Genomic DNA, 11,527 nt, shown 5'->3' with positions numbered 1-11,527 from the left:
CATTCCACACAACTCGGAGTCCATGCATACCGTCAACGTGGCTTATCTACCACCACCAATTCCCACTTTGAAATTTCCACCATATAAAATACCAACATTAAGAATTCTCAAAATGGGACGGGGGGCATGCATTCCAAATCCTCTGGACTGAATCTACACCCTCCTCTCTGGTTCTAGGCACGATCCTCTGCCATTGTTATCATGCGTTTCTTTATAACATCCAGTCGCTATTGTTATCATGTATTCGAAGCTTGGAAGTTTCTTTATAAAATCCAGCGTATTAGGGCTACGTGTAAGTCTGTCTTTGGTCTTAGCCTACGTTGAGAATCAATGGAAGGGCGGATTAGGGTTTCCATGTTTGCAAAGGAATACAAGACCTGTTTTATGACTGCGCTGTCTCGCATCAGGAAGGGCAAAATGAGTGCAAAATTGAGAGATGAATTGAGGTGTAAAACACTGAAAGTTTCATCGGAGCTTTCAGTCGCCATGACTGGAAGAGGTATCTCAGGAAGTGAGTGGAGACGAAACATCCTCGCTAAACACACTAAAATCTCTCCCAATTTTGTACACTTCATACGTTCCTGTGGTTGGAGAATGAAATATAACAGTAGGAGGAGCTTCCATTGGAAAAGGAAGCAGTTGGGTGGGAGGAGAATGATCAGAAGAACACGTAAATGGAGTGTTTCGTGTATTAAATGGATGAGGAGAAGAGTTGTAGAAGCAGCCCGGGTGGAGCAGAATCAAGAGCAGGAGAGTATGGAGAAGCTCAAGAGTCTCATCCCTGGGGGCCGTGGTATGGACACTCTACTGCTATTGGAGGAGACCATCGATTATATTCAGACCCTTCAAATGCAGCTTCACTCCTTGACTGCTATTGGTTTTCTCTCTTCTTCTAATAGTTTTGGATGTAAACATGACACAACACACTAAGTAGCATGTGATTCATAGGTGAAAAGTGTTAAAGTAGTTGCTTTTTCTAAGCTTAATTTAATTCCTAGTGTGCAATGTTTAGTTGTGGTTCTTTTCTAGATGGTCTTCTAAATTAGGGCAGTCTAATTTGTATTTTGTTAGCTACATAGTTAGATTGTGATAGCAATATCATAATTTGACTTATTATGACAAATATGTTCTATTTATCAAATTTTGTATTAGGTGTGTTTATAGATTCAATTATGCGTGAGATTTTTGCATCTACATTCTACAACATTAAAGATAGATTGACAACTACTAGGTACTTAAGGTGACTAATCTAATGGTGACAGACTTTTAGATGCTTTTTTAACTATGAAACTCAAGATTATTTGAATGGAAAAAATGCACCTACATTGTTTGGCCTTGTTAAAGCATGGTTCATAGTCAAGTTATTTCTTTAAAAATGTGATTTGATTTTGTAGTTGACAATGAAAGAGTAGATTTCTTTAGTAGAATATCCTTCAAGTGTAGTCCTACTTAATGATGTTTGAGCACTAAAAAAATGAATCAAAACCAAGTTATTCTTTAACTATGCCATCAATTGAAAATCTTAAGGAGAATTTCACAGGTCTTATGGAGAAGTTCAATTGATATTCTTTGCCTCAATGTAGTATTTTTAAACGTGTCCCTATGTTGTTTTCCATCCATCCATCCTATATAGACATATATTTCTTTACTCTTATTCGATGAAGTCTATTAACCATTTTTTTTGAATTATAAGTCAAACTTCTTGATATAAGTGACTAAACAATCAATGCCACAACTCAATTGCAAACAAACTTGTAGTGATATATATTCTCTTACTTAAGAGCTAAAATATTATAGAGGTCCACATTATTAATTTATATATACAAATTTGAATCTATAATTAATATTATTTCTTATATGCTTAAATATTAATATAAATCAGCCTATAACGATACTGAATTATTCATCTTTTTATAGATACTTATAAAATTAAACTTGGTAGAAGATTTACATCTATTATTTTTTCTTTATTACCATCATGCCCTTTGATTAACTAAACTTAATTATTCAACTCTACATGAACTATTTTTAGGGAGAAATAACCTTGTACCTTTCTTTTCTAAAGAACTAAACAAGTTTTAATTAAATTCATATTTTTGCTAGGTCTTGAATCAATATATATTTTACTAAAGAGGTTATTTTCAAATTCATATATTGGCTATCTCTTGAATCAATCTCTTGAATCAATACACAATTTGATATTTGAATTTTGTTGGAATGTAAAGAGATTAAATTAGTACCATACAATCTCTTTATTCTTTAAGAAAATTTGAAAATTCTTCTTAATCAAATTTTATTTTTTTCTTAAATGTGAATTTTTAGAAAATTAATCACTTTACTTTCATTCCCTTCTATAATGATTTAACATGTTATATAATTTTGTTTATGAATTTCCTTCTATTTTTTCCACTAATTTAATCTATCCCTCAGTCAATTTTATTTACTATGTCAAGGACCTAAATACTTGAAAAATATTCCCTAGAGTATATCTTATATTGTTTCTACATGTAATTAGGTCATCAACATAACATCATTAGCATGATTCATAAATTTAATTTTTCAATTCATAAATTTAGTTAAAAAATTATCATCGGTAATTAGGCCTAAAAGGTTACTAACTTGGTCATATGTGTAAACTAGTCATTTTGACTTTTTAGGGCTAATCCTAATACTATAAAATAATTTGTTTATACCACTTTTACTTGTTTAATGGCTAAATCAACCAAAGGGATACCTCAATCTTTTCAAGAACTTAGAACCCTCAATAACATTTGGTCACATGGCCAACCAATAACTAAGCCCTGCAGGCCAAAATTCCTTGTCACAGCTCAGTAGGACCCTCTTTTACTTTTTATCATGAATTTTTACTAAATGTTACAATATTACTAACAACATATTATAAAAATTTAGTTGACTGATCTTCATTAAATGGCATTAGGTCATTTTGAGAAAAACATTGTAAGCCTATTTAATTTCTATATAAATTTATATCTTCAGTTTTAAAGCTTTACTTCGAGAGTTAACATAAAAATAAAAGAACATGCATATTTTTGACTCATATGAGTTCATTATGTTTTCTAAAACATTCTCCAGGCTTGTAATACATCCATTCCATGCATATGCTACACAACTAAGCCTTTATTGACAACACATTACGTGCATGTTTTTATATTTTGTTAAATTTTATTTGTATTCAACATGAGAAGAGCTCAATTATCAAGAGATCCTTGAAGATTGTACAAATACAACTTTGTATAAATGAAGATTTGAAAGTTGTTTTACTATCATAATCTCTTTGGAACCAATAAAGAATTTAGATTCATTTCAAAGAGGAGAAATATACTATAGAATTTACAAAGGAAGGAGGTGGTACAATAAAAGAACTAGTAAACCATTTTAAGAATTGTCTTGACATTATTTATAGGGTAGATATGGAAGGGCCTAATATTTCATATCAACTATGAAATGTTTTTTTGTTCAAGGAAACACTTTTAAAGGAACTTCAACACATAATTGTCTTATGTTATAAAATTCATTTAAGAAGACATCATATACATAAAACATGGATTAAAATATCTTCTTATGAACACATATATATATTCCATGAAAGTAAAAAGGAGTTTATTTTAGGTTGCAATCCAAGTTTCACATATTAAGAAATGTAAATATGTGGATTTTTTTTCTTCAGTAAGTCCCATTTTAATGTCACTGTTATTATTTTTGAGAAATTCCCTTTGAATGTTGTTTATTAGGATCTTAAAGATTGTATTTCTTCTTATGGTATTGCTTTCGAAGGGTATAGTGCAAGATGATAATTTTGAATGCAAGAAGATGGAGGATTTTCATCATCTCATGTTAGCTTCTCATTTTGAGATGACATTCAACATTAGAAGAATTTGTTGACATTTTTTATTTATACATTCTATTTTTCATTCTTTGTTGATGCTAATGATTTCAAAGAGGTTTTACATGTGTTGCAAATATTTATTTTAGAGATAGGTTCAAGATTTGGTGTTAATTTAAATATGCACTATTTTCTAGTAAGTTTTAGCGTATATGATTGAGAATTATAGATTTACAATCTCAATAGATAATCATAAATATATGTTTTATCTCTTGGGAATTATTGTAAAATTATTCAAAACTCTATCATTTGATATTTCAACACTAAGAGATAAAGAATACATTTCAAATCTTCACCTAACTTCAAGAGTTGACATGTTGGGATAAAAGGAGGGCCCCTTGATACTTTTGTAGAAGCAATGTAATAAGGGGAAAAATATTGAAGGCTATTTGTGGATTCATGAACATATTTATATTGCTTATAATACATTTGCATAGTTATAGTTAAAATACTTGTTTACATGTTTGTAAAAGGTGATATTCATTTTCATTTAATTCTTAATTTAAATATTTTTATCCTTTAAATACATTTTATCTTTAAGAAATGGTAACCTTCATTGAATAACTTTAGTGGTGAATATTCATCAAATGGAAAAATTCACTCATTGGGGATCCTAAATTTGGCCAAAAAAACACTTTTGGGTGGCCATGTCACCTGCACTTTATGAAAATTGGGTCTCATGCTCAGACCGACCACCAATAATGATATATAATTATTTTTGTTTTGGTCATGACTTTGCCAATGGAATATAATATTTCCACATGGTATATTATATATTTTCACCTAGAATTTCTAAGGCTTGTCTTACTCAATGGTCACATTCACCAATACATGGCAAAGCTTTAAGTTATATTATATGTTAATGACCTATACTTGACACATGTCTCTACTCTCGAAACATTCCAAGTAAGTTTTTGTCCTTTTAATATTTGACCCAAAATAGATTTGATTGTGGACACGTGTCATTATTCTAGAGACTTTCTCTAAAACTTGTCATCCTTTAACATTTTGGCCCGAAATAGGATTTATACCATTGATTTAGTATCATCTAATGGTTATTCAAATGCGTTACTTTGTTTGAGATGATATAAAAATATGGTCTTTGTTGAAGTGAATGAAAGATCAACTCCACAACTCCCAAGAATTACCTGCATACAAACACCTATTGCAGAATTAGAGAAGCAAAAGCTATGGAGATTGGAATTCCAAAGATCCAGAAATGAGACATTCTTGATGAGAAAAAAGAGAGATTGTCAAATCAAAACTGAATGAATAAAATATAAAGAAATCAATCCTTATAAAAGGAGATCAAACTAATAAGTAACTAACCTAGATTGCATGATAATAATCAATAAAAGAATTAATTATAATATGCCCAAAGTTTAGCTTAAGTAAATTAGAGATAATAAGTGACTTAATAATTAAATCAATATGATTTAGCTAAGAAGAAAAGAATTTATTACTCTAACACCCCTCCTTAAGATAAACTTAGGGAGTAGCTAAAAACCTAGAAACTACTATTGAAAGAAGAATTGGGTCCCAAAAACAAGGCCTAATGAGGTAACCAAGCACAACCAAATCTCTGAAAAAAGGAGAAATAGAAAAACCACATGGAAAAAACCCTACTCCAAAAAGAGATGGAAAGAATGTTCCAGAAGATAGGAACAAAAGGATGATCATGAAGAATGACACTGAAGCATGAAGTAGTAAACACTACCAAATTGCTAATCTGAAGAATATCCACTGTATAGAACATGACCAAGTAGAGAAGACTAAGTCTAAAGAGTTGATCAATCAAAGATGGAAGGTATCTTTATGGCCTCCAAAAATAGGAATGAAATAATATCTATATGATAAATGATCCATCTCATTGAAACGCATAGGTATCCAACCACTACAATCACCTAGAGCATAGGAAAAAATACGGAACACATAGCTCACTCCATCAAACCAAGAAAATAATAGAACCAACATACCACCCCCATAATGCTGAGAGGTAAGATATGAACATTAAAACTAAAAGCAATATCTTGTGTAGAAAGAAGAACCAGAAACATCGAGAGTGCAAAAGAAGTACAAACATGTAGTGCCTACCCTCGTTCACATCTTTTCTAGACTTATTGTTATCAGACTATGTAGACTAGTTTTATGTTGATGGTTTAGTGGTGTTGTTTTGAAACTATCAGATATTATGATAAGGATTCAGTTGATATATGATGAGATCATTTAGACTTTAAATTTCATGTATGCATGATGATCATTACATCGTTTTCAGTTATTAATGATGATTAGTTAGATGGTTTATTATCTCATGTGTTTTATTATGGTTACTTACCCCATACTTGCATGTGTATGGTGTGCGTGTTTTCTTATTGTATGGCATTTTTGATGTGGTTAAGGAAGGGAGTCATAGTCACTTGCTTAGTCAGGATCTACACGATGCACCACTTCCTGCCATTGTCTATTTAGCTTAGCATTATATATTGTATGTACATGCATGGTTTTTCTGCAGGTTGCAGGTACCGGGTATCGACTTTCTTGAATTGCTAGGATGAGCGTACCCTATTATACTATCTCAATGATAAGAGAAGGGAGATAAATTCTCAAGTCCAAATCCCAAACCTAAAAACCATTTGTCCTAGTTAGTTAGGGCAAGTATCAAAGTTGAATACCCACCAAATGTGTCGGATGACATATTTCGTGATTTTTAACCCTTTAGATTTATTTTGTATGATTTGTTCTATGATGGGTTTTCATATTCTATCTTGGAGGTCTATGGTGAATTTTCCATTAATTAAGTCTTAACAAATAGATTTAATTAATAAATTATTTATTTGAGAAGATTAATAAAATATCATGATCTTTGATATTTTGATTGTAATGTGAATTATTGGGGAAAAGGAATTAAATAAAAGAAAACTAGAAATTAAAATTAATAATAATTATAAAATAATAATAAAGTAGTAAATAAAATAATAATAATAAAAGTTATAAAAGATTAAAATAAAAGTTATAAAATTTCAATAAAAAATATTGGAGTTATAAGCTTGCATGGGAATTAACATGTGTCAACAACACGGGGGTTAGTGCATCAATTAAGCACAAGCTGTCTACAATTCTATGACTCATCAAAAAGAATTGGAAAAGACCCATGCTTAGTTGGTGACACCTTTTAGCGGTTTCAAGAAGCATTCCAAAGGTTTCTTGAGAGCTCTTTATATTCAGACATTCATAGAAGTTTAGGGAGAGGGTGGAGAGCAAATGGGAGCATTGGAGGACTCAAGAACTCTGAAGAAGGGAGCTTGCTCTGCAGGTTTTCTGAGGAAGAGTGAATTAGCATCAGAATCCGGGTAGATTCTTGTGATTTTACTTATGCTATTTTCACATCATGCATTCCTGTCTTCATCGTGTCTGTTATATGTGTCTGAAACTTCTCTATGATTGAATCTGTAATTTGAAATTGGAATCTAGATATGCTATTTGGTTGAGAAGAAAATAATAGAAAAACCCTAGATCCAATTAAGGAGAAATAATTAGATATGAACCGAATTTGGGTTCGAATTTATATTAAATTAGAAAGACAAGATTTGGAATTAAAATAGAAATTTTATGGTAAAAATTCGAATAATTAGATGTAATCTTTCTATCAATTATATTTTTAGATGCGTATGAATAAACCCTTTTATGGTTAAATTTAGAGAACAATTATTTTAAGAGGAAATTTTTAATTCATCACAAACTGCCCTGTCGCTGCCCCTTGGATAGACCCGAACTCAGTCATTCATAACTTTTTATTGTGATCGAATTTATTCGATCGCTCTAGTTAAAATTGGCATGACTTGGCCCTCTCCAACATATTTCAATTTCAGCCCGATCCAACGGTTCATTAGGGAGATATGGCCGTCGTACTAAGACTATTTTGTTCAAGGACAGATATTTCTCCATTTCTCATAACCAAGAGTTCTTTATGCTAAAACTTCACAAGAAAAAAAATAATATACCAAAGCATCGAATGGATTAAAGATATTATTGCAATCTTCCCTTATTAGAATCTTATTAATATGCATTAGTTTTATATGGTTTATTATCTAATCTAATTAAATCAAATTTAATTAAGATTATTTAATAGTAGAAGAAGTGTAATTAATTATTAGTCAATCTAAGTAAATGAATTTTTAAATGAGAGAAAATTAAAAGAAAAGAGATTTTAATATAGTGAAATTTTTATAATGTATATTGAATAATATTTAATATATATTAAACAATTTTATAGTTGTTTAATGAAGATGATAATGTTAAGAATTTGGAGATTATTCATGTTAAAATTTACAATGAGTCTTATTGGTTTGGTGATAGGGATTTTTTTCAAACAACGTTTATATAGACAAAATATTATTAGTACAATTAGCAAATGGAGTCTAGTAGTTTTGAGGAGAAACTTTTATCTATCAAATAAATACATGGGTTAGGGAAAACGTGAAATTTCTTCACTTAATATAATTTGGGAATACGTAAACTGAGACTTCTAAATTCAAATTTGAAAACTTAGCAAAACCAAAACATGTGTTGCAGCGTGTATTCTATATGCTTCTTGTTTTGGGTTTTGGGTTAACTAGTGTTGACCAGTCCTAGGTTGTTACCAGAGGCTCGGGGGTTATGAGATGTGTTGGCATGTTGATCTTATTTGGTCTCGATCTTTATAAGCCCAACCATGGTAATGTGATTGTATGCTCTATGAAATGTTTGTATTTGTTCATCAGTGTTCATGTGCGAAGCTGAGATGTATGTGTATGAGACACTTGAGTTAATCATTTTTGAGTTATCGATCAGTTATCCTTGATTATTTTCTAGTCACCCTGATGGGACTGAGATGTGGATTTATTCTTGATGATGTCATGTTGTGACATGTTTGACACAACCATTTCTGGAGTCTTCGATCAGTATGATTGAGATATATATTCTGGTTATTGAGAACCATTGGATACTTTGATTATCAGTGATACTTCAGTTGCCAATAGAGAGCTGTTGTGTTCATGTTTTTCTATGAATGTTTGCTCATGTATATTTGATGCTTTTATGCATATTTGATGATTTTATGAATTATCTTTTGTGATTTTGAGATTTATGAGTCCATGAGCATTAGGGTAGGATATCTGCATGTAGTGACGGGAAGTGGCTTGCAATGGGGGCCGGGGCCCTAAGAGGCTTCCAGGGTAACTCATTGTAAGTTGGATTAATAAGTGATAACATTCACACCTAATATTAACAAAATGAACCTAAAAAGATAAGTGTTTTGTTCTTGCCCATGCCTTGAGTGCTTGTAAATGCTAGGATGGGAGTAGTGAGACGCATGGTTGCGACCTTGCATTCCGTAGTATGCCTCGTCAGTATGAGAGGATACTAGTGGCCGCATGAAATCAGTATGGACCCGTAGAGTTTAGCTAACGGCCAGGGTAACTTGTACGTGATAATTGCGATGACACTTTCCCGCTTGCATAGTAGGTTCCTACATTTCATTGTGTGCCTCTGGGAAGTAGATGTCAGTTTCGTGATTGGAACCTTTGAGTTAGTATACTTTTAAGATTCCTGGACTATAGAGATTTGTGCTATGTGTTATGGATAGCCTGTTTGAGACTTGAGATTATCTCCTCAGCACAGTGGGAGTGGACCACTGAGGTACCACGCGGTCGGGTGGTAGTGTATTTTCCACTCTTATCATTTGAGATTCATCGAGACATCGTGGCTGATGTGTCCTTCGTGATGGTGGATATGTATCCTTTCATTGATGATAAGCATATGTTAAATGCTTATATTTGCATGTTAGATTACTTTCTACGAATGATGTTGTATATGTTAGGAGTGACATTCTTGCTATGTTAATACCGATGATCCCTTCAGTGATTTGGGATGTTACGCACAGAGGGATGGCTAGGGCCTACGATGGTTTAATGATGCTATTAACGGTTGGGAGGAACCATGCACTTAGTTTATTTTGTTTGATCTTTATGATGGATGTATATGTCTTCTATGATGATGTATCATGTGATTGTCTTTGATGTATCATGGATTAGAATAGGATGATGTACCTTATTTCACATATGTATATTCTTTTAAGCCTTCATACCCTGTGACATGTATAGTGGATGATTGAGCATTTGGAAATGTAATGTATGAATATTGGACTTATCATTATTATTTCATGTGGTTGTTGTACTAGATGGATTCATGTATGTAATTCAACGTTAAGGGATCTTAAAGAATGTAATCTGTTATGTATGTTATGTTTACTTTTCAGATGGACATTACTATTGCTTCCGTTATTGTGAATAAGTTATGTATGGTATTTACTTTCATGTAAAAAAAAACAAATGTTACCAAACTTAGTGAAATTATAGGTTAATTCTTTGGATTCCTTTGTGGGGCATTACATTTGGTATTAGAGCTCGAGTTTCTACATTGGGAGCTCTGGGTATTTTGGAACAACTAAAACTGTGAACTATTAAGTGTATCTCTTCAACTTGAAACTAGGTGAACTGAAACAGAACTTGAACTATTACTTGAATATTTTTCATACTTCAACACTTAGTTTTTAAAACTGGAGATTTTACTTAAACCTAAACATAGAATTGAACTTAGTCTATTGCAAACATGTGTCTTTTGATTGTAATAGTACCTTATTTTGTTGTAAGATGGTGTCTGGGACTGGGTCTTCTGTTAGGGGCCATGGTCGTGGCAGAACTGTCAGTGCCTATGAGTTTTCCCATGACGAATTGGCTCGTGTAGAGAGCAGGGAAGAGCACTCTAATAGGCAGTAGGAAGAGAGCTGTAGAGAGGACCAAGCTGAGTCTGAAGAGGTTGGTTTGAGACAGATGATGTAGACTATTTTAGAACGTCTACCTCCTATTCATGAAGAGCCTAAAGTGCATCACACAGAACAAGAGCATAGACCCAAATCTAGAAGTCCTCGGAAGGATCGTCAAAGGTCCATTGTGTCCACTCAGATGAAGGCTCTTTCAAGATCCAAGGTCAAGCCTTTCAATGGGCAAGGTTCGGGTTATGTGGCCGAGCAGTGGCTGATTTCCCTTGACAGGATTTTTGCCATGCAGGATTTTGACAGCAATGTTAAGGCATGATTTGCGATCACTAATTTAGAGAATTTTGGGGCCACTTGGTGGATGATTGAGGAGAAGAAGCTGGGAATTGATATGAGCAGTGTCACGTGGGAACTATTCTTAGAGAGTTTCTGTGAACGATTCCTACCAGAGGAATGGAAACTACAAAGGGCAGATGAGTTTCATAATCTCAAGCAGTACACTTTGTCAGTGACCGAGTATGAGCGTAAGTTTTATGAGCTTATGCCTTTTTCAGGGTTCAATGAAAATTCAGCTTAGTTGACATAACACTTTATTAGGGGTTTGAATAATCGTATAATTGGGAGTGTCAAGGTATTTGAGCCAAAAACTCTCAAAGATGCGGTACATCGAGCAATCCTTGTTGAGCAAAGTGTCAACCTTGGTCAAGGTGGTTTTGTAGGAGCACCAACAACATCAGGATCTAAAGGCAACTTCAATTCAGGGGGTAACAAGAAGCCTTTCTTTTCTAAGGGAAAACAATATCAACAAC

At 32.7% G+C, this 11,527-nt stretch overlaps 1 pseudogene; it reads left to right on the top strand.

Moving 5' to 3' along the window:
* The first annotated feature begins 330 nt into the window (after positions 1-330).
* Positions 331-11,527, top strand: part of LOC149575588 (protein CTR9 homolog pseudogene) — a 69,597-nt pseudogene continuing 58,400 nt past the window's right edge.

Source organism: Cupressus sempervirens, chromosome 2, assembly GCF_028749045.1.
Source record: "Cupressus sempervirens isolate cs-2001-9-10 chromosome 2, ASM2874904v1, whole genome shotgun sequence".
NCBI classification, from domain to species: domain Eukaryota; kingdom Viridiplantae; phylum Streptophyta; class Pinopsida; order Cupressales; family Cupressaceae; genus Cupressus; species Cupressus sempervirens.
The sequence above is the reverse complement of the archived record's forward strand: the minus strand, read 5'-3'. Positions and strand labels throughout refer to the sequence as shown.